At 44.3% G+C, this 24,547-nt stretch overlaps 1 protein-coding gene across 5 annotated transcripts in view; it reads left to right on the forward strand.

Annotated features, from left to right (window-relative positions):
• Positions 1 to 24,547, forward strand: part of LTK (leukocyte receptor tyrosine kinase) — a 257,225-nt gene that overhangs the window by 75,797 nt on the left and 156,881 nt on the right. The window contains exon 1 of one of the 5 annotated variants that reach the window (XM_033953196.1): positions 6,037 to 6,081. The exons of the other annotated variants lie outside the window; for them this stretch is intronic. The gene's annotated coding sequence lies outside the window, so the exon portion shown is untranslated. Of the gene's footprint in view, positions 1 to 6,036; positions 6,082 to 24,547 lie in introns of those variants that run through there. 5 annotated transcript variants of the gene reach the window in all.

A 24,547-nucleotide genomic window follows, 5' to 3' on the forward strand; every position in this document is an offset into this window, starting at 1 on the left:
TATACCATTTTGCGGCTTGGTGTCCCAAAAAATCTGCCTGAAAGCAAAGGATTTGCAAACTATATTGAGTATTAAGATTCTTCCATTCAGGGAACCCTTCCTGGATGGCCTGCTTCAATTGCATCCATTTAAAATATTGTGTTATGTTCAATCCAAATTTCTGTTGCAATTGTGAAAAACTAAGCATGGATCCATTTTCTATAACATCATTTAAAGACCGTATACCTGCAATTATCCATTGCTTCCATATTATTTTGAATCCACCAATTTTGATCCTGGAGTTTACCCAAATGGATTGATTTAACGATTTAGTTATTGGATTTGTTGTAATATTACTAATAAATCTTAATGTTTTCCATGTATCTAATAAAATTCTGTGATCTTTATATCTCTTGGGCATTGTTATACTTATAAGATGTTCCGGATATAATGGAAACAGGAGTCGCCATTCTAAATATAACCAGTCGGGTACATTCTCCATGAGGTCTGGGAGGATCCAATACATACCCTGTCTTAAAATATAGGCTTGATGATACCTATAAAAATTTGGAAAATTTACCCCTCCCTCTCTAATCATTTTTTGTAATGTTGCTAAAGCGATTCTTGGTCTTTTCCCAAACCAAACAAATTTTGTAAGTATTCTATTTAATTTTTTATAAAATGACCCCTGAAAAAATATCGGAATCATACTCATTTGATAACAAACCACAGGTAAGATCATCATTTTTATTGTTTGAACTCTTCCCCACCATGAAAGATGTAAAGGATTCCATTGCTCGCACATTTCTGTTGTTTTTTTTAATAAAATTTTTTCATTTTCTGTTACTGTATCATCAATTGTATTTTTAATAACAATTCCTAAATATTTTATTCCTTCCTCTTTCCATTGGAATGAATATGAATCAAATAATCCTTTGGTACAATGGACATTAATTGGAAGAACTTCAGATTTTTCCCAATTTATTTTGTATCCAGAAAATTTACCAAATTTATCTAATAAATTTAATAAACATGGAATGGTATCTTCCGGTTTCCTCAAATATAAAAGAATATCATCTGCATATGCAGATAATTTATATTCCCAATTTGAATATGTGATCCCCTTTATTCCCTTAGTTTGATTTATTGCAATTAATAAGGGTTCAAGAACAATATCAAAAAGTAAGGGAGATAAAGGACAACCTTGTCTAACCCCCCGTAACAAGTTAAATCTTTCTGAAATGTTATTATTTATATTTAATCTTGCTCCAGGAGAGCTATACAATGTTTGAATCATTTTAATAAAAAAGGGACCTATTCCAAACCATTTTAAAGCTTGATACATAAATTTCCACTCCACTCTATCAAATGCTTTCTCTGCATCTAACGATATTAAGAAAGCTGGTTCATTCATAGTTTTCGCTAAGTTTAAAGAATGAAGTGCCAGTCTGGTATTATGTGAGGAATGTCTTTTAGCAACGAATCCTGTTTGGTGTACATCTATAATAAAAGGAAGAGCTTTTGCCAATCTTAATGCTAATACTTTAGCAAGCAATTTTTCATCTACATTCAACAATGATATGGGCCTGTAGTTTGAAACCAATGTAGGATCCCTGTTTGGTTTTGGTAAGACAATAATTACAGAATCTGCCATAGTACCTGATATATTTTCATTGTGTATCTGATATTGATATAAATTTAATAAATAAGGCAATATAATATTTTGAAATGTTTTATAAAATTCAACAGTATATCCATCTCCACCTGGAGCGGATCCAACTCTAAGAGCTTTCAATGCTAGTTCTATTTCTTTTAATGATATATGTTCTTCTAAACTTCCTTTTATATGTTCTGGAATATTTGGTCCAATAAATGAATTTAAAAACTCTAAGCCATCTTGTTCTTTATTTTCATAAGAATCTGAAGTATATAGACTCCTATAAAAATCAAGAAATTGTTTTATAATATCTTTAGTGCTGGTGTGTGTATTGCCTTTTGTATCTTTTATTGCAATAATTTTAGTTTTTCTTTTTTTTGCTTTAAGAAAATTTGCTAGCATTTTTCCAGCTTTATTTGAGTTTCCATAATATCTAAATTGCTGACAGAACATTTCTTTTCTAACAAATTGTGAAGAGAGTTCATTATATTTAGTTTTTACTTTTAATAGTTTTTGTAATACTACATTTTCCCATTTAATAATTAATTTTTTTTCTAATGATTTAATTTCTTCTTCTAATTCCATAAATTGTTTTTTAAGCTGTTTTTTCATAAAAGCCGAATATGATATAATGTTACCTCTCATTGTCGCTTTACAAGCATCCCATATAATTTCAATATTCATATTGTCTGTGCTATTAATTTGAAAAAACTCTTTCATCTTTACTTTTAGGTCTGTTACAAAATTTTCATCAGCAAGTAAGGCATTATCAAATTTCCAAATTGATGTAAAATTTGTTTTTATATCATTTTTTAGATCAATCCACACACCAGCATGATCAGAAATTATAATAGGATCAATAACTGCTTTCATAACTTTTTGTGCTAAATTACTAGAAACAAATATATAATCAATTCTTGAAAATGATTTATAGACCTGAGAACAAAAAGAATATTCCTGATCATTAAAATGAAGAATACGCCATATATCTACCAAATCACAAGATTGTATCAAATTTTCTAGCCCTAATGATTTTATAATTTTACTAGGTTTCTTATCCAAAATAGGATCCATAACAGCATTGAAATCTCCAGCTACTATCAAATTTGAAGTAGCCAATGGTAGTAATATCTGTTGAATTTTTTTTTAAAACTCCATTTGATTTGAATTAGGAGCATATAAATTAAATAAGTCCAGGGTTGTATTTCCCATTATCATTTTGATATGTACCCATCTTCCTAATGGATCAATTTTTATAAGTTTAAAATCAGCAGTACATTTCTTATTAATAAGTATGGCTACTCCTGCCTTTTTCCCTAAGGCAGGAGCAAAAAAACATTTAGATACCCATCCCCCAATTAGTTTATTAGATTCATTCCCTGTAAGATGTGTCTCTTGCATGAAATAAATATCCGCATTTTGCTTGTGAAGGAAACCTAACATTTTTTTCCTTTTTATTGGGTGATTCAGACCATTGACGTTAATGGAAAAAATTTTAATTGTCATTTAGTAATTTGAGTAAAATTAAATATCTTCTTAATAATAAAATTTTGATCAGATATCTGCACTTTTCTCTAAATATTCTAGATTTAATTATTAATTTTCCCCTCTCCCTATTCCCATCCCCCACCCCACCCTCCCTTTTAATTAAAAATTGTGTATACTTGGTAGCACGCATCTTAAGTCGATAATAAAGCACTCCATAAGACCTGTTCTTATTGTATTCTATAAATTAAGACATTTGTTATTTAAATGAAATATAATATAATTTAGCCATGTTACACATATATATATATATACAGTGGTGCCTCGCACAGCGAACGCCTCGCACAGCGAACGCTGCGCACAACGAACTTTATGTCTTGATTCGTACAACGGACTTCGTTTCACACAACGAAGTCCGGGGTTCCTGCGGGGTTGGATCGCAGCGGGGTTGGTCGAGCCGCGAGGGTAGTCTCCTTCTCCTTACCTGCCCTGTCGCAGCACACAGCCGAACGGAAATCTTCCCGATGTCAGCGCTGACGTCGGAGGGAGGGCTTAAGCAAAGCCCTCCCTTCCTCCGACGTCAGCGCTGACATCAGGAAGACTTCCGTTCGGCTGTGTGCGGCTGCGGCAGGGCAGGTAGGAAGAAGGCAATGGCGAACGAAAGAGGGGGGAGGGGGCGGTCCGCCCCGAAGAATGTGCACAGCTGGTCAGGTCCCCCGATCGACCGACAACAGGCCCGGCCGACAAACCTCCCTGCCCTGTAGCCGCGAATCTAAATTACCTCTTACAGCAGCTTCAATAATCCAGCTGCTGTAAGAAGGTAATTTAGATTCGCGGCTACAGGACAGGGAGATTTGTCCGACCGGGCCTGTTCTGTTGTCGGTCGGGTGCAAAAGCGCCACAAAGGTGGAGGCAGGGAGGGAGGAAAGGTGGAGTGGAGAAGAAAAGACGCTTAAGGGGGGAGAAGGCCGCTGAAAGCACATGTTGGAGCAGGGGATGAGAGGGAGGGAGAGAAGGGGAAATATTGGACAAGGGCAGAAGGGATGCTAAATCATAGGGTGACAGGCAGAGAGAACAACAGGAAAAAGAGTGGAAGCAATCTTGAACCCTGAGGGTGAGGGCAGAGAGAGGTGGTGAGATGATTGATCATGGGGAGAGGGACAAAAGGGAATAGAGATGGGATAGGAAGATAGTGGAAGTAAAAGGACAGGGAGATGTATGTTTTTAGATGTATCTAAATAAAAATAATAACAAAAAATTTATCTTTTTTATGTCATCTTAGCATATTTTATGCTGCAGAACGAATTATTTTTTTTTACATGTATTCCTATGGGAAAACGCGTTTCACATAACGAACGTTTCACATAACAAACTTGCTCCTGGAACCAATTAAGTTCGTTGTGTGAGGCACCACTGTATATATAATACTCAAAGCATATTATATTGTTAATTTATCTAAATTGTTATTTTTGTAATAAATATATATCAATAAATAATCCCTTATTTGTTTTATTTTAAATAATATGGGAATTCAATGATATATAATTAAGTATTTTATGATCAAAGAATCCCCCTCCTATGGAGGAACCCACCGTAAAAGTACATCTCAATTTCACATATATATTTCTTTTACTTTTATGTTAGTTGAATCCAGAAGAGAGAATAATTTCAATACAAACTCATTTCCTTCAAGTATATCTCAGTCCACCTTTATTCTTGATTGTAGTTTTCTATTCCGTTTTGAATTTTCATTTCCTCTTCTTTTCTTCTTTTCCCAATGTATGTATTTCTTCTCTATATATGATCAATACGATGCAACAACAAGATCTGTCCATAAGTTCAACGGTTATACAAAAGTCTTTCTTTATAGTTCCGGTGTCTGCCCTGTCCATCACATGCAGTTCCCTCGCTTTGACATCTGGGAATTTGAGTCTTTATTCTCTCCTCTGTATCTAGTGTTATATATGTTCGAGATGCACTCCCACCGCGCATCCCCCCATGGAGGAAGACTTTTACTTTATATTGTATTAAATTAATTAAAATTATAAAGTAATCTTTCAAATATTTTCTATTATTCTAAAAGTGAAAATCATTTATCTGAAATTTATTAATTAATATTGAATGTTCTTGAACATCTTTCCTTATAAATTCATTCTTTAATATTATATTATATTTTCCCTTAATACATTCATATCTTCCTTTAATAAACTTGGTTCATGTTTAAAACATTCACTTATTCCCTTAATAAAAGTTTTTTTTTTATTTTTTATTTTTTTTGGAATTTTGATTTCATTTGAATTCCATTTTTGAATATCGTTAGTGTAGAATATTTGAATTGAATATATTACATTCTATATCGTTTTTCCAAATCAATTTATAATACCTTTTTATCAAATTAGTTATTTAATTATATTCATTTATCTATATATAGGAACTAAAATATGATAAACAATTTAAGAAGACATTGGTACTTCCTGGTTTTGAATAAATTTTTCTAATTTCTCTGGATCATTGAAAGATAAAGTTTTGTTTCCAATAGTCACTTTCATAGTAGCAGGGTATACCAATCCAAACTTCGCTCCTAATTCTCTCAGCTTAGGTCTTAAATCCAATAACTTCTTTCTTTTAACAGCTGTATTTTTTGCGAAATCCGGCACTAGATGTATAAAAGCATCCTGATACTTCAAACCTTTATTTTTCTTGGCCAGTTGTAATATTTCTAAGGCCTGTTGGTGTCGCAATAGTTTAAAAATAAAAGGTCTTGGTCCTTGCTGGTTTACTGCTCTTTTTAACGGCACTCTATGTGCTCTTTCTATTTCTATGGGAAATTTCGTTTGCAACGGAAGTAGCTTGGGAAGTAATTTTTCAATGAAGGTGACAGGATTTCCTATTTCTGCTCCTTCCGGCAAGCCAATCAGACGGATGTTACTTCTTCGTTCACGATTCGAAAAATCTTCCAGGTCTTTAATGAGTATTTCAATTTTTTTCCTGTCTGCTTGGCTATAACAGATTTCCTCTTCAACTGTCAGCATTCTTTCTTCTAAGTTGTTAGATTTCAATTCAAGCACATCCATCTTCTTATTTATATTTGAAACCTCTTCTGTTAAATCGGTAACTTTTTTAGTAATAATAGAAAGCATTTCTTTAATTTCTTTTAACTCCTTCATAACTTCTGTGTCTGTCAGTTTTAAACCGCTCTCCTGCTCCGGTTTTGCCCTTTTGCTACTTCCTGATATAGCGAAGTCGTTTTTATTCTGTTTACCAGTTGCCATTCTTTTTTCTTCTTTATTATTCATAGGACCAGTGAAATTTTAAAATATCTTCCGTTTTCATACAATTTATTTAATCTTTCAAGGTCTTTTTAACGGAGCTCTCCAATTACACGACTTTCTTCATGCGTGTCCAAGCCACGCCCCTCGGCACTCATTCATTTAAAAATTTATATACCGCATAAAAACTATGCAGCTTACAAAATTATTAAAACAGGTCTAGCCCCAAACATTCAATTTGTGCTCTGGACATATTCATATATTTGATTAGGGCAGTAAAGTGTCCAAGTTAATGTGAAGCACATCTAACTTCAAAGTATATTAAAGGATATGCTACATATTTCAATATTCAAATAGATGCACATCCAGAACACAACATCCAGTTAGTCCTTTTATTAATTTTACAGACTGTCAGAGGTGAGGTTCTTAAGAAAACATCATTGAGAATATTGTTTCACCAGAAACTCTTCATTAGTCAATTTTCTCTATTCCTCTGTTATTATATATTATTTCAGCAAACTCCACATTTAACTGTTTCAACATTTAAATGTTTCAATTAATCAGTAATTCACATCTGCAATCAGATTAAGGGGATATTTCATTGCTGACACAAATTCATGTTTCATCCAGTAGTTGTTTCAAGGCTTTCATTGTATGCTAATAGATCTCATGCATATTCATTGGGGAAATCCTGAAAACCCGACTGGATTGCGGCCCTCGAGGAGGGACTTTGACATCCCTGCTGTACGGTTTAGCATCGTGAGGGATATAACCAGTAGAAGAAAGATGTTTGTGCCCCAGTATAAGTCATTTGTGAGGCCCCTCTTGGAGTACTGTGATCAGTTTTAAAGGCTATACCTTGCTAAGTACCTAAAAAGGACAAAGAGAAGAGCAACAAAAATGGTATGGGGTTTGCATCAGATGAAATATGAAAAGAAACTAATGATCTGAAGATATATATCCTGGACCTAGAGGAATGGAGAGATTGTGACAATCTATAAAACTGTAAACTCTGTGATATTTTTTGTTCATTGGTAGTCAGAGGGGATTACTTATTTAATGTACTGTATCTGTTGCAAAACAGCAGTGCTTTCTAAAGGCGTAAGTGTTCTTATAAAGGTGGCGGTTTCCCCTCTTGTTCACTCAACAAATTATATAAACTTGGCATTTTCTGCCAGTTCTTTTAAGATGGATATTGCCATGTTGTCTGAAATCGGACATAAGACACTGAAAGGTACATTTTCATCTATAAAGGAAAGCATAGATCTGTCACTCAAAGCATCGTGGCTTAAGGGAAATAGAGTAGAACAAAGGTCCCCTTATATCTAGAGGTGAAACAGCTTCTCAACATGTCAGTCCTATGCTGGACGTAATTGGCAGGAACTACACAGGCCACACTCTAAAGAAAGACTCAAGTTGTTGTGGAAATAGCATGGATATATTTTTTTATGCTTTACCAAATTGATTTCATTTCCCCTGGGGGTTCCTCTCTGATCCTGGCTGTTTTAATCTCCTCTTGGTTTACGGGTAATGGTCAAGCTGAGAACAACAAAAAATGAAAAAGTGAATGAAGAATGGTTTGGCTTTTCATGTGGTGAAAGGCTGAGAGCTTGCTGCTTGATGGGGTTTATTTTCACTCTTATAGTCTGGTTTCCTGTGGAAACTCAGCGGTATTCTCTGCAGCAATTCTGTGGCCGTTAGCATAAGTGTGCATATTAAATAATGTACATTTTATTTTACTTGGATAAGGTTATCTGACTTCTCTGATGTGACCAGGTAATTTTATTCTGTTCTTTTATGAGTTGTTTTTTTTATTGGTCCAGGGAAAGAGGAAGCAGGGCTGGAATGAGGGACTAGGGAGAAGAGGGAGGAAAGCACAGTTCAGAAATGGAGGTTGGGGGAGAAGAGGGAGGAGGGATTAGATCAGAGATGGAGAAGAGAAAGAAGGAAAGAGGAACAGGTGATGGGAGATTCTGGACTAGGAGAGGGAGGAAAAACCAACACACATTTTTCTCTCATCTGTCCCCACCTCCTCTCCTATATATACTGTACAGCCTTCCAATATTTCCTTATCCAATCCTCTCTTTCTACTCTCTCACCCCCTGCACTCCCCTGGCCAACTGCCAACCTCTCATCCTCCTTCCCTGGAATATCTCATTCTCAGACTTTCACGCCTGCAAGATTTTTATTCTCTCATTCGCTCCCTACATCGATGTCTTTTTGCTCTACATTGATCAACCTCCTATGGAAATTGCTCAGGCCGCATTTGCCAGCTAACAACTGGAATAAAATTTGCAGTTTCAATAATGTAGGACAGTATACTTCCAGGTGGTTCAAACCATGAGTCCAGCCCTGGGCTGCAGAAGAGGACAAGGATAGAATCTAAGGCACAACTGCTCATTTCTTCCTCATGCCAGAGGATCAGCACGTGCCTATTTGGTGGTGGAGAGGTGCAATCTCTGTATCTGGCCATCTGCTGTTCTCTGTTCCCTCTGACACTTTCAGTTTTCTCCCCTTATTGTCTCCCCCCCCCCCTAATCCTTGCTTCCATCCTTTCCTCTCCTCATTTCAGGTGCCTTCTCTCTCAGCTCCTCATCCCCAATGCCAATATTTTTACCCCATTTACACTCCCCAGCCCATCTTCCAAACTCCTTCCAAGTTCCTCTTTAGATCTCCTCATTCTGATGGGGCCAGCAGGAAGGGGACATGAGTGGTAGTGCCTAAGGATGCGTCTTCCTTCTCTAACATCTGACTGACTAACATAATGCATGGTTTAAAGCAATGTCTATCAAACTGTATGCCACGGCACAGTGGTGTACCCTGAAGAGATTCCAGGTATGCCATGAGAGATTCAAGAATTTTATTTTATTTTTAAAAATTCCCTCCATAAATATTGACTAGAATACATGACATGTACATCACATCTGCAAATCTTTCAAGGTTATGAGCATCTGCGTGCGAAAGGATCTTTGTTTGATGTGATTGGTCCTTGAAAACTAACGGCAAGTACCGGCACACCACTGGTAACATCCCTTTAGCATTGTCGGATATTCACAACATCTAGCACACTCCCTCTACCCAATTCTCTGGTCACCCAGTCAAAGAAATTGATCAAATTTGTCTGACAAGACCTACCTCTAGTGAATCCATGTTGCCTCTGGTCCTGGAATCCACTGTATTCCAGAAACTTCACCACTCTCTGGTTTAAAAGCAGACTTACTGGCCTGTAATTCCCTACTTTTTCCTTACTTCCACTTTTGTGTAGAGGGACCACCTCCACCTTTCTCCAGTCTTCCAGTACCACTCTAGAGAAGCATTGAAAAGGTCAGTCAGCGGAGCCATCAGAACTTCCCTAAGTTCCTTCAGCACCCTCCAGTGTACACCAACTGGCCTCATTGCTTTGTCTACCTTTAATTTAGCTAGCTCCTCATGAGCACAACCCAACTTCACTTTGAATAGTCTGGCATTCAAGTTGTTTAATTCTTACTTTTGGTTCCTTGAAAACGAATTTCGAAACATGGTCATGTTAAGTGAGAATTTTCCTCTTTTTTGCCATTGAGGATAATGTTTTTAATTTTTGAATAGCACCCTTTTACACCATTCACTATTCCATACACAGTGATTGGGTGGTGGGTTCAACTATAGGAGCTTCGGCTATTGGACGAATTAGACAATTCTGAGTGTATGAGAATTACATGTATATTTAATTATTTATGATACAATTAACAGACCAACACATTGTTAGGAGTCTTTTTCTTTTGTTGTCATATTCAGGTCATAAGCTTGCCCTAGTCCCAACCACACCATGCTTCTAACATGCCCCCTTGAGATTTAGATGAACATAGAAATCCGTCTAGAAAATAGGTTTTGAAAGTAGTGAACTGGAAGCGTCGAGAAAAACATCCATCTGCCCCTTTATGACACTTTTTGGACAGTTTTCTTTTTTGAAAATGAGCCCTATATTGAAGTTCAAAAGTGATTTGGACAAGTTCTTGCAGGAAAGGTCTTAAAAAAAAAAATAAATAAATAAAAAAGATTAGCTAGGCAGACATGGAAAAGTTATTTGCAGCCTGGAGAATCTGGTGGATTTGGCTGAGTGCAGAAGCCAGATCCTCCAGATTTTGTGCTTTCTACTTAACCTGCTGGAGCTGCAACCTGGAGAATCAGGCTGATTTAGCTTTTACCCAGATCTGTCTGGAGAATACCATAACCAAGACTACAGAAAAAGCTCCTGCAGCTTTTAAAATGCAAAACATAGATGATCCAACTTTCTTTTGTTCTCCATGCGTAGCTGAATCTGGATATGGGGAAAAGCTGGATCCTATGGATCCAGTCTAGGTAAAATCTAGATCTGTCAGATCCTCCAGGCTGCAGCTCTGGCAGCTTTTAAGTTGGAAGTTATAGGATCCAATCTTTACCTTATAACCCAACCTGGCTCTATTGGAGACAGGATCCTGCAGAGCCTCCAAGGGGACTGGCCTACTCTCAGCCCTCCCCACTCCACCCATATCTCCACCAGTTCCACCTATAGCTCTGCTACTGCTACACACCAATTCACAGCCAGTGGCAAAGGAAGTGGCCCCCCTGTCCAGTGGTACAGAAAATGCCTTCATAAAACATCATTTCCTGCTGCTGCGTAATCAGTTGCAGCAGGAGATGCTTTATGAAGATATTTCCTGCTGCCATTGACAGAAGCCACTCAACAGAAGATCCCGGCTCTCTGGCAGGAGTGTGGAAGATGACCCACAAAAGCAGACTTGGCAGGTTTGATGCTGGGCTTGATCTCTTGCCTAGCTCAACATGGATTTTCTTATTGTAGCCAGTGGCTACATTTACTTATCTTAGGGTTACCATATTTGTGAAGACGAAAAAAAAAAAAAAAAAGGAACATGACCCCCTTCCTCAGCCTTTCCACAGCCCTGCCCACACTCCACCCATTTCCTTGGTCTTCCTTCCCATTCTTTGTACCCTTTTAGTGCTTCTGTCTCTCTTCCTCCAATCCGCCTCCCCCATGGGTGCTTCTCTCTCTCTCCTGCTACCCTAGTTCATGGTACACTACCTTACTTCATGCTTGTTTCTCTAGCACTATATCCTTTCCATAATGCGTCTCTAGTCCTCCCTCCCTTCCATGCCATTTCTCCAGCCTCCTCTCTCCCTCCCTCCATGCTATTTCTCCCCTCCCCTCCCTCTTCTGACACTGCTCTCTAGCTCCCGACTCCCTTCTACCTCTTTCCCCAGGCCGATTGCTGTAATCAAATCTTCGGGCAGCCAGCAGCAGCAACAATGAGGTAAGCCTGCTGCTGCCAGCCTGCCCCGGAAGCTGCCTCTCTGCAAGTACCACCTACGCGGGAAGAGGAAGTTGCTGCAGAAAAGCGGTTTCTGGGGCAGGCCGTCGGCAGCAGGCTTACCTCGTTGCTACTGCTGGCTGCCCGAAGATTTGATTACAGCAGCCAGGCCCAGGGTTGAGGTAGGTGGGGGAGAAGGGAGAGCTGGCTAAACCCGGACAGACACCCCCATTTTTGAAAAACTGTCTGGGCATCCAGACAGCCCTCAAAAAAGAGGACATGTCTGGTAACCCTAAGTTATCTCAGAAGTACAAGCAGTGCTATAGCCACAGGGGAAAGTGAACAGCCAAAGTTGAAAAGAAAAGAAATAAATACAAGTGATAAGGAAGCTGAGCTGCTGCAGAATACAGTAGTGGTAAATGAGCTCTAGGGGACCCTAGGGGAGAAGATAAATTAGCAGGATCAACAAAAGACTGCTACAACATAGGAGGAGCCTAGGGCTCCTTATAGAAGACTGAGCAATCCAGCCACCAGAAAGATTCTCTGCCCCAGCAAAACAGACTAAAGAGGGCTTCAGAGAGCTCTCCCTAGAGGTCAAGAAAGGGAACTGCAAAGCAGCAGTAACAACAAAGAGAGGAAAAATAGAAGTGGAGGAGCAGGTACAGGAGATCAATGAATCTTCACCTCCACAGAAGAAAGCATGAGGAGGAAAGGAGGAAATGGACCAAAAAAGATATAGGGAAGCCCAACCCCCCCCCACCCCCCCAAAAAAAAAAGGTCACCCAGTCTCCAAAGAGCTGCAGATCTGAGAGGCAGCAAAGAGCTATGTGAGAAATCTGAGCTACCGTATGTGAGAAACAGAGAAAGACGCTGCAGAGAGTACTCAGAACTGCACAGAGGAAAAGGGCTTTGCTGAGCTGGTGCAGTTAGAGCCAGCTAAGAGACAGGGCAGAGGCGACAGAAGAGTCCACTTCTGGTGAGGAAAAGCCAATTTGGTGTGAGAGACACTGCCAAGAGACTGCACTGAGAAAGAGTGGTCAGAGCTACTGAAGTGCTCTAAGCTAGAGCTAGAGATGCCAAGTTACCCAGTTCCAGTCTGGGGTTTTTCACTTAAATCCCAAAGCAGTGTGGGATTTGTAGTGCCTGATCCTGCCCTCTGATACCAGTACAAGTACACCATTGATTTTCTTGAACCTCTGGTTCCAAAACCTTGCTGGATTAACCGTTTTGCCAAACCAACTGTGGTCACTTTTATAACACACTCTAACCCACTGATTAAACAAGACTTTTTTTAATAAGAAAAATTTATCTATTACCCCAAAATAGAAATTCCACCATAATCAGTTACTGGGAGGTAGACGGGCAGCTGTTGGTGAGGCTGAAGGGACAGATGCTGTGCCACTGTTCGGCGATTGCCTGTATTGTCTGCAATACCAGGGAGACAAGAAACTGTGGTATTTCCTTCCACAGGTTGCCAAAGAAAGATAACCCCCATTGCATCACCTGGCTTGAGAACCGTCTCTGGACAGACCCGAGTGACAAAAGGCTCTGGGACCCCTCCTCAGAGTACATCTACTTCTGTTGCAAACACTTTCCCCCCTCTTCTACGAAACTGAATTAGCAGTTTCTAGCGCAGAGAGCCACGCTGAATGACCTGCGCTGCTCCCGATGCTCATAGGAACTCTATGAGCGTCAGGAGCAGCGCAGGCCATTCAGCATGGCTCCCCGTGCTAGAAACTGCTAGCGCAGTGTCGTAGAAGAGGGGGTTTGAGATAAGCTGCTTCGAAGTGGTGGGTTTCTGCAGCTATTGCAGACTAAAGGAAACTGCTATTCCCGCCATCTTTGAGGCTTGTGTTATGCTCTGGAATGCAAAGGCCAGAACACAAGGTCTAACACAGAAAGCCAGACCAGTCAGGAGAAGGAAAATGTAAGTCTTTGATTCTGTACCTTAACCGATCTGGAGGGAAACTGGTGTGGCATGCCTACTCCTGCTTAAGGTCATGGGAAACAGGCAATCTGCATAGTGGTTATGGACCTAGTGTGTTTGCCCAGACTAAAGGAGGTGCTGGACCATCCATTGCAGGAAAATCATTGTTATACCCGCACTGCAGATCCTATAATGCTCCAAGATAGGGGTGATCAGATATCCAGGATGAATATGCATGGAGCAGATATGCTTGCCCGGCACCTCCATTCTATGCAGATCTCTCTCATGTATATTCACTAGAGCTATCCTGAAAATCCGGCTGGCCCTGGGGGTCCTCCAGGACAGGGTTGGGAATCACTGGTGTAGCGAGTGATACTAGCACTAGAGATTCCAAGTGCTGCCATGTGTCTCCAGTAGAGAATGACACAGGGACAAATTTTTCCCCATCCCCGCAGGAACTCAATTTCCCTGTCCCGTACCCGCGGGTTTTGTCGCTGTCCCTGCCCCATTCTTTACGCTCCTCCTTAACTGCACAAACCTCAAATATGTATCATTTTAAAGTATTTGAGGCTTGTGGAGATGAGGAATGGGACAGGGGCAGGTAAAGAACTTGCGGGGATGGGTCGGGAAAATGAGTTCCCGCGGGGACGGGGGGGGGGGGGGGAATTGTCATTCTCTAGTCTCCAGTGTGCACCGCTACAGTTCTGACCTTTCAGATTTCTTCAGCTGGTGGAGTTTAGGATTCCCCTCTAGCTATGATATAATCTGAATTTTGGTGTGGGGAGAAGGAAAACAAGCGGTAGATACTGGGTGAATGAATGGGGCAGAGGAAATGGGTGCGGGGAAAAAGGAGAGAAAAGCAAGAGAGAGAATCCTGGGGGAAGACGGAGGAAAAGAGAACTGCAAAGGGAGGAGAAAGAAGAAAAAGAACTATGCAATTAATGCAGAGAACATGAGTTCAGGGTGGCCAATATTGTGGAAAGCAGTTAGCTCTGCACATCTGGAAGTGTAGCTGACTTAATCATTCTATCTGCCATGTTAGCAGTTAATGTACAGTTACAACCTTGTGTTAATTGCAAGTGCATTTTGTATCCCCTAATGGCAATTTCTGTGTTAGGTGTTTAAGCCAGCAATTAACATTACCCATTAGATTTGGGCTGTTAGTCTAACTGATCATGAATAAGCAGAGAATTTCCTTTACCGTAATTTACAAGAGGCAAAATCATGAAATAATTAGAGGCTCATCCAGTGAGAAAGTAGTGCAAATAAACACTACATCTAATGAATAGCCATTGCGCAGTAAATAAATAGTATTTTGCTTAGGAAGACACATTGAGGGGCATAATTGAAAGGGACATCTAAGTCCGTTTTCATCTAAGTCGCAAGTCGTCCAAAGTAAAAAAAAACAGCCTAGGACACATTTTCGAAAAATACGTCCACATTTTTTTTGGGGGGGGGGGGTTGAAAATTGTCTAACTATATGTCCTGCCGATCTGATCGTCCAAGTCATTAAATTGTCCATCTTTATACCACGTTTTCATCCAACTTTTTGTCCAAGTCAAAAATGCCTAGAACAAGCCCTGTTGAATGTGGGAGGGGTCTGCAAAATGATGGACTGAACACCCAGCCATGGCACCTAAATAGTGGGGTACCTTACAGGGCACTGCTGTGAACTTCACAAAAAGGGTGCCATGTCTGCTCCTCACTACAGCTCCCTTATAGGTCTTGGTGAGCCACCCAAAACACCTCCAGAATCCCCTAGTCCCACTTATCTACCACTCTAATAGTCCTTATGGCTGCAGGAGCCACTTATATGCCAGTAAAAATGGGTTTTGGGGGTGTATAGGGGAGTGCACACGTTTCAGTATCAATGCAGTGATTACAGGGGCTTATGGGCATGGGTCCTCCTCTCCTTGAGTCCCTAACCCACCCCCAAGACGACTTAAGCTACCTCTGTGCAGGATGACTGGGCTTTCCTATGCCAGGCGATGATGGTCTGGAGGCTGAATTTTAAAGGTGTGATTAATATTTTTATGGGGGGGGGGGGGGTCGGTGATCATTGGGGTAGTGTGTGGGGGTCTGTTTTATGTGTTTGCAGTGCTTATCTGGTGACTTTAGCTGGCTTTTTGTCCAAGTTCTGTCGATCCTGTGCTGTATAACTTTCGGTTATACATGCTGTACGACTAAGTCTAAGCCAGCCCACGTCCTGCCCAACTTCCCGCCCTCGACACTCCTCCTGAAACGCCCCGTTTAGCTTTGGTCGTTCAGCGGCACTATGAAGGCCTAGGTCATTTAGAAATACATCCAAAACCCGTTTTTATTTTCGGCACGAGGACGTATTTGGGCAATGTTCGTCCACGTGCCGACTTAGGCCGGTTTTTGGATGTTTTTCTCTTTCAATTATAAGCCCCATTATGTTCCCAGATATTGCATCCAGATCTGGCCCTACCATTTGGTGACCATATTTTTTTCATATGGCCTAGCTCTTTACCCCTGCTTTTAGACCCTTGGGCACATGCAAATGAGGTTCTGCAATTAGTCTCTACAGTACATATGGCCTCACATCCAGGGGTAGCTACAATTGCTACACAGCCTTTTAGACTAAGATTCAAGCAATATATCTATGAGATGAAGTTGTTCTCTTCCAGGCTTTTCGGGTATTTGATTGGTCGCCAGCCAGTGGCATTATGACTGCCTACCTTGATGACACTCAAATATAGACAGTTGTTAAAGAAATCAGTACAAAGTGTGTTCAAAAATTATTTAATGAAGGTAAAATTATGGTCTTACCTGTTAATTTTCTTTCCTTTAGAAGCAGCAGATGAATCCAGACTAGTGGGTATAGCTCACATCGACCAGCAGGTGGAGATAGAGAACTGATTAACAGTTGGCCTTAAAGCCTGGTGTTCCTCCTGTTGATCCAGTTATGCATTTTGCCCAAGCAGCCCGAAAGGAGCATGAGCATCCATAAAACTTCGTTCCAGTAGAAAATGTGCCACTAAATAATACAATTACCAACCATATCCCAACTGAAACTATAAACAAACTCCCTACAAACATACAGTGCACATGGGGAGGGGCTCTGGATTCATCTGCTGCTTCTAAAGGAAAGAAAATTAACAGGTAAGACCATAATTTTACCTTCCATAGCAAAGCAGCAGATGAATCCAGACTAGTGGGATGTAGCAAAGCAAACTCAAACCGGGTGGGACGCCAATGCCGCCTCTGCCAGCACTGCAGCGCCAAAACTTGCCTCCGCACTGGCCGCTACGTCTAAACGGTAATGCTTCGAAAAGGTATTACCCGATGACCAAGTGGCCGCCCGGCAAATTTCCTCCAAAGGCATCCCCCCGGACTCCGCCCAAGACGTAGCCAACGCCCGAGTGGAATGAGCATGAAGGTGCTCCGGTACTTTCTTTCCTGTCAACACATAAGCCGAAGCAATGGTCTCTTTGACCCAACGCGCAATGGACGCTTTAGACGCCGCCATCCCCTTGTTTTTACCCGCGAACAATACAAAGAGATGGTCCGACCTACAAAAATCATTCGTCACCCCCAAATAATGGAGAAGCATACGCCGTACATCCAGTAGACGCAAAGACAAAAATCGCTTACCCCAATCCTCCTTCCGGAAGGACGGGAGGAATACACTCTGGTTCACATGAAATGAAGAAATCACCTTAGGCAGGAAGGACGGCACCGGCCGCACCGATACCCCCGACTCAGAAAAACGTAAAAAGGGTTCTCTGCAAGAAAGCGCCTGGAGTTCCGATACTCGCCTCGCCGAAGCCATCGCCACCAAGAACACTGTTTTCAGCGTGACATCCTTCAAAGTGGCCGCTGACAGGGGCTCAAAATGTGCCCCCTGCAACCTCCCAAGGACGAGCTTAAGATTCCAGGACGGACAAATTCGCCTTACCGGCGGGCGGATATGGTGAAACCCTTTGAGGAAACGGACCACGTCCGGCTGCGAAGCTAGCGACGCGCCAGCCACTCAGCCCCTGTAACAGGCAATGGCCGCCACCTGAACCTTTAAAGAGTTATAGGCTAATCCTTTCTCTACGCCTTCCTGCAGAAAAGCAAGAATAGCCGGCAGAGATGCATGGAAGGGCGCGATTCCCTGTCGTCCGCACCAAGCATCAAAAATCTTCCAGACTCTCGCATAGGAGGTCGAAGTCGAAATCTTTAAGAAGCGTGGCAATCACCTGTTCCGAATAGCCCTTCTTCTTTAGCCTTGACCGCTCAAGAGCCAGGCCGTAAGACCAAAGCGGGCCGGATCTTCCATCCAAATTGGGCCCTGAGTTAGCAAGTCCGGAGTTACCTGGAACGTCACCCGATCGCCTACTGAAAGCTGAATTAGATCTGCGTACCACGGCCGACGCGGCCAATCCGGGGCCACCAGGATCACCCTGCCTTGAAAGAGAGAGATGCGTTGTAACACCCGGAACACATACAGAAGGGAATTCGGAGGCCATGGGAGAGCCAACGCGTCCACCCCCTCCGAACCCTTCTCCTTGCGTCTGCTGAAGAAGCGAGGCAACTTCGCATTGCGGGACGAAGCCATGAGATCCAACTCTGGCAACCCCCACCGACGGACTAGCAGGCCGAACGCTCGAGCCGACAACTCCCACTCGCCCGGATCTAGAAGATTTCTGCTGAGGAAGTCCGCTTGCACGTTTTCGTGACCTGCAATGTATGCCGCCGACAGAAGCGGAACATGCCCTTCTGTCCACCGAAACAATCTCCTTGCCTCTTCGGCCAACTGCGGACTCCGAGTGCCCCCCTGACGATTGACATATGTGACCGCCGTGACACCGTCCGAAAAGATTCTGGTCGGCCTGTCCTGAATCAGGGACTGAAAAGCCCTCAGCGCCAACCTGATCGCTTTTAATTCCAACAAATTGATGGGCCACTGTGCTTCCTCTAAGGACCACACTCCCTGCACCGACGCTTGCAGGCACTGGGCCCCCCAGCCCCGCAGACTGGCATCCGTTGTCACCACCACCCAATCCGGCGTGGCTAACGGCATGCCCCGCCACAGGTGCAACTCGTGTAGCCACCACTGCATGCTGCGAGCCGCCCGAGGACTCCATTGGAGACGCACATTGTAGTCCAGAGAAGCTGGGGACCAGCGAGAGAGAAGCGACTGTTGTAAGGGCCTCATGTGGCCCCGAGCCCAGGGGACCACCTCCAGAGTCGCTACCATGGAGCCCAGAACCTGCACATAATCCCAAACCCGAGGTCTGGCCGACCCGAGAAGTAGGCGAATCTGAGCCTGCAATTTCTCTCCCCGGTCCCGGGGTAGAAATACCCTTCCCAGAGCAGTGTCGAATCTGACCCCCAGATGCACCAAAGACTGCGACGGGGCCAGACAACTCTTGGGAAAGTTGACGATCCACCCCAACGACTGAAGGAGAGAGATTACCCTCTGAGTGACCGACAAACTCTCCTGTCTGGACAAGGCGCGGATCAACCAGTCGTCTAAGTAAGGGTGTACCCGAATCCCTTCCTTGCGAAGAAAGGCTGCCACCACCACCATAACTTTGGAAAAGGTGCGGGGTGCCGTCGCCAGGCCAAAGGGCATTGCCCGAAACTGATAATGCTGGCCAAGAATCGCAAACCTCAGATACCGCTGATGCGGAGGCCAGATCGGGATATGTAGGTACGCCTCCTTGAGATCTAGGGACGTGAGGAACTCTCCCAGTCGTACAGCCGCAATGACCGAGCGTACCGTCTCCATCCGGAAATGGCGAACACTGAGAAATCTGTTGACCACTTTGAGGTCCAGCACCGGTCTGAACGACCCCCCCTTCTTTGGTACAATGAAGTAAAGGGAATATATCCCGCGGCCTACCTCTTCCTGGGGCACCGGTACCACCGCCCCCAGATCGAGCAGCCCCTGAAAAGTCATGCGGACCGCCTCTCCCTTGGCCGCCCCATGGCACGGGGACACCAAGAAAGAATCTACGACGGGAGAGGCGAACTCCAACTTGTACCCTTCTTGAACAATGTCAAACACCCACTGATCTGACGTGATTATGGCCCACTCCGCCCGGAACGCCGAAAGCCGGCCCCCTAAGGGAAAGGCGGAGGGAGCCAAGCCCCTGTCATTGCGGAGTGCGACTTGTTGGGGTACGTGTTGGCTGACCTGAAGAGGGTTTCGTCGTACGAAAGGAACTCCGCTGCTGAAACCTAGGTCTCGACGCAGAGAAAGAACCACCTGCAGATCTGAAGAATGGTTTACCAGACCTGGAACGCCTAACATCTCTGAAGCGCGGTCTAGACGAGGAGGACCTCACCGGGGGCCTAGCCCTATCCTCCGGCAGACGCTGTGTTTTGGTATCCCCAAAATCCTTCACCAATTTATCTAAGTCCTCTCCAAACAATAAACCTCCTTTAAAAGGAAGTCTCACCAGCCGAAGCTTGGATGCAGCATCCGCCGCCCAATGGCGGAGCCATAAGGATCTGCGCGATACCACTGACAGAGACATCTGTTTCGCAGATGCTCGAATAATGTCATATAAGGAGTCTGCTAAATAAGCCAAGCCCGACTCCAAATCAGCCAGTTCCGAAGGGACAGAACCCCCAGACTCCATTAAATTATCGGTCATCCCTTGCGACCACTGCAAACATGCCCGCGCCGCATACGAGCTGCAAATAGCGGCCTGTAAGGTAACCGCAGCTACCTCAAAGGACATTTTAAGTGAAGATTCAATCTTCCTATCCTGCGCATCCTTTAGCGTCACCCCCCCTTCCACCGGCAAGGTAGTCTTTTTCGTTACCGCTGCCACCAAAGCGTCCACCCTAGGCAACCTAAACTTATCAAGTTCGGTCGGGTCAACCGGATACAGGAGCCGCATGGCCTTCGCCACTCGTAAACTGGCCTCCGGCGTATCCCATTGCGCCGCGATCAGCTCCTGCATGGCTTCATGCACCGGAAAGGACTTAGGTGGCTTGCGTGTACCTGCCATCAGGGGGTTACCCGACACCTTAGCATCTTCCTGAGAAATATTCAAACCCTGAAAGCCTTAGAAATTAAGGACGCCAGCTCCTCTCTATGAAACAGCCGGAGAGCGGAAGGATCATCAACTTCCCTGCCCGGGGGATCCTCCGCCTCCCAATCTAAGACCTCCCCTTCCTCTAATGATTCAGGAAGAGAGAAAGGGGATAAGGGAAGATTACCTTCTGCGTCCACGGTCGCGAGTCTGCATTTCTTTGCCCCCTGCGACCGCCCAGGCGACAACACCGGACCCGAAGTCGGGCCGGCAGTAGCACCGGTAAAACCCTTAGAGGTAGAAGGCCCAGGGAGGGACGGACAGGTTGCCGGCACCGACTGGGCCGGCTGCGAGCCCTGTAGCAGAAATGCTCGGTGCAACAACATAACAAACTCCGGTGAGAAGGAGCTCACCCCCAGTAAAGTTGAACCGGCCTGATCAATGCCAGGGCGCGCAGCCGCGCCGTCCCCTAGCGACCCCGGCTCCCCGACCGCCGCTGACCTCCCCTCAGCCGCGGAAGAGCCTTGCCGTCCCTCCGAGTCGCCCTCGAGACCCGGGGACGTAGACAGTGCCTCGCTGACACGGGAGATGGCTAACTCACAAGCTTGCAGGAACGCATCTTCTGCCGGTGTATCCACACACCCGGCAGAACAGAAGCCCGACAGTGCTCTACGCTTCCCACAGCGCGAGCACCGCTGAGAAGCCTCTGCTGCCATCTCTGTAAACGGCGATTCAAAAAAAATTTTTTTTTTTTTTTCACCAACGCGGCGACACACCGCCGACCGCCGACTCCGCCCCCCCCCCCCGCTACCGCCGGAACGAACACGGACGACCGACTACCGAAAGAGGAGGCAGACAGCAAACCAAGTTACTCACCAACCGGTCCCCCGCTCGCACTGCAGTCGGGTTACAGCTGGTAATTGCCTGAAAGCCACACGAACACAGCACGGCTCAGCACAAGCAGGAAGTCGTTTTTTTTTTTTTTTTTTACTGGAATGAAGAAACCTAAGCACAAACCTCCTGCAGTGGCCCAAGAACCCGCTCAAACAAACGGAGGGGAGGGTGGAGAAGGGACCTGGGAGGGCCCAGGTGTAGCTCCCAAAGCCGGCACCGCTCAGCCAGGCACCCCTGTCCTGCTGAAGAGACCGAGTCTCAACAGAGGAAGCCACAGGAACACCACCTAAACCGGCCCCAGCCAGAATCCAGGAGCTAGTAGAGTAAGCTCCATTCCTGCTGGGAGATAGAGCAAAACTGGATCAACAGGAGGAACACCAGGCTTTAAGGCCAACTGTTAATCAGTTCTCTATCTCCACCTGCTGGTCGATGTGAGCTATACCCACTAGTCTGGATTCATCTGCTGCTTTGCTATGGAATCTCTAGCTGTGTGTGTGTGTGTGTGTGTGTCCTCTCATTTTATTACTCAGGGCCCAATTCATCAAGAAAACAAATCCTACTTGTAGTGGTACACCTTCGGCGGTTCAGTTCTAGGTTGCACACTTGAAAGGAGATAATGAGAATAATGGGTTGTACAGTACATAAGATTGTTCCTTTATTGCTGATAACAAACTCCAGCATACAGGGAATATACAGTCTTGCTGCTGGGGATGAAGGCATCTTTCTTGTGCAACAATGGACATCTCCATCCATCCACACTACATAATCTAGTGCTCCACAGTAAAGTGTTTATGTGAAGCTAGTTGTAGAGTTGTTTGTTACTTAGGTAATTTTATAAATATTTATGGTATGTTTTCCCCAGAAGTAGCAAAAGCAATCTACAACAGTTTCTGTGTTTGCCTCAAACCTGTAAAACCATGTCTTCTGGTCTCTCCATTAATCAGTTGTCCTAATAGGGACTGTGGAGTAGTGCTGTCCGATTCAGGAAAAAAAAATTTTGATTCGATTTGATTCAGCCTACTGAATTGGTTTTTCGATTCGATTTTCCTGCCCAATTGGGTGTTTTTTTCAAACATCCTGGTGGGTTTATTTTATAGCCTCTTCACCCCCTTTGCCTTCTCCTAACCACACTGGTGCTGTGGTGTAAACAAAATAAACAAACAAAAAAGACTTTTCCTCTCTCTCTTAAATCCTAGCCCACGCAGCTCTGGCAGGATACACGTTTCAAATCTGACATATTGTAATTACAAATTGGAAAATAAAATTAGTTTTTCTACCTTTTGTTGTCTGGTCATTATTCAAATCTTGTTGGTCCCAGGCTCTGGTTGTCTTCTGATAACTTGCTTGCCAGGGTCTCCTTTCTTCTTTCTCCGTTCTAACCATCCATCTGCCATTTCTGTCCTCCCCTTCCGTTTCCCTTCCCTCCTCCGGAGGTCTGGCATCTTTCTTTTTTTTCGTCTCCATCCACAGATCCACCTTTTCTTAACTACCCTTCCATCCAGCATCTCTCCCTCCTTCCCCACCACCCCAGGGTCCACCATCTCTTCCTTTCTTTTCCCAACTACCCTCCTATCCAGTATCTCTATCCCCCCCCTCCACACCATCCCTTGTATACAACTTGTCTCCCTTTCTGTTCCTTCCCTCCCTAAATCCCATTGTCTATCATCTCTCTCCCTCTCCTCAATTTTTAGACCCATTATTTCTTCCCCCCAAAGTCCGGCATATGCACATCTCTTTGAACCCCCTTTCCCTCCCTCCGTATACTTCTACACCAGGGCCCCCCTCCCCTAAAGGTCTGTCCCCTATTGAAGGCCTGCAGCCCTGCACCTCCCCCCTGAAGGCCTGTCCCCCCCTTGAAGGCCTGCCTGTCCTCCCTGAAGGCCTATGCTACCATCCCTGGCCTGTCCCCTCTTTGAAGGCCTTTACCTCCCTTAAAGGTCTGCACCTTGCACCCCCCCCTTAAAGGACTGCCCCCCCAAGGACTGCCTGTCCCCCCTGAAGGCCTATGCCACCATCCCTGGCCTGTCCCCCCCCCCCTTAAAAGCCTGTTCCCTCCTTGAAGTCCTGCACCCCCCAAAGCCTGTCCCACCCCCTGAAGGACTGCCCTCCCCAAAGGCCTGCCCCCCCCAAAGGCCTGTTTGTTCCCCCTGAAGGCCTATGCCACCATCCCTGGCCGGTCCCCCCTTTAAAGGCCTGTCCCCCCCTTTAAAGGCCTGTCCCCCCCTTTAAAGGCCTGTCCCCCCCTTTAAAGGCCTGTTCCCCCCTTTAAAGGCCTGTCCCCCCCTTTAAAGGCCTGTTCCCCGTTAAAGGCCTGTTCCCCGTTAAAGGCCTGTTCATCCCTTGAAGGCCTGCACTCCCCCAAGGCCTGTCCCACCCCCTGAAGGACTGCGCACCCCCCAAAAGACTGCGCATCCCCCAAAAGACTGCGCATCCCCCAAAAGACTGCGCATCCCCCCGGGAAGGCCTTCGTGTTGTCACCACCTAGTCTCTGGCCGAGCGGTTTTCCAACACTAGGCAGTGACACACTTCTAACACCTGGCGTGAGCCCCTTTAAAGTAGGGCTACCTTGCAGGCTGGATACCCCTATGGTTTTCCTGGGCTAGATGTGGTGTGTTCTTGGGCACAGAAAACTCCAGCAGTCAGAATGGCTTCAATAATAAATCATAGCTTTTATTGGGCCACTGGCCTTGGCAACTCAGGCAAGCCTGGTTTTCACCAGTAACATAAATTTTGCACAAAGAAAAAAGTTCATTCAAAATCAAAAATATAATTCCCACTACTCTGGACTTCCTAAATGCCTCATAGTACAAGCATTTTCCTTCACCAGAGTGCATTCATTAAAGGGGCTAGCTGCCCTCAAAGTCCAAGGTTCTTTCAATCTAAGCAGTCCTGCTGAACCTGGTTATATGGAAACTATTTTCCTGCGTTTGTACTGCAGGAGATAATGTAGGTCAAACAGAACAGTCCTTTTAGTTGGAGCTTTATCCAGTTCAAAAAGCACACTGAGTTAAATTACCTCCCACAGTTTGCTAATGTAATTAGCAGACAGCTGTGCC

Source organism: Geotrypetes seraphini, chromosome 7 (assembly GCF_902459505.1).
Source record: "Geotrypetes seraphini chromosome 7, aGeoSer1.1, whole genome shotgun sequence".
Classification (NCBI taxonomy): Eukaryota; Metazoa; Chordata; class Amphibia; order Gymnophiona; family Dermophiidae; genus Geotrypetes; species Geotrypetes seraphini.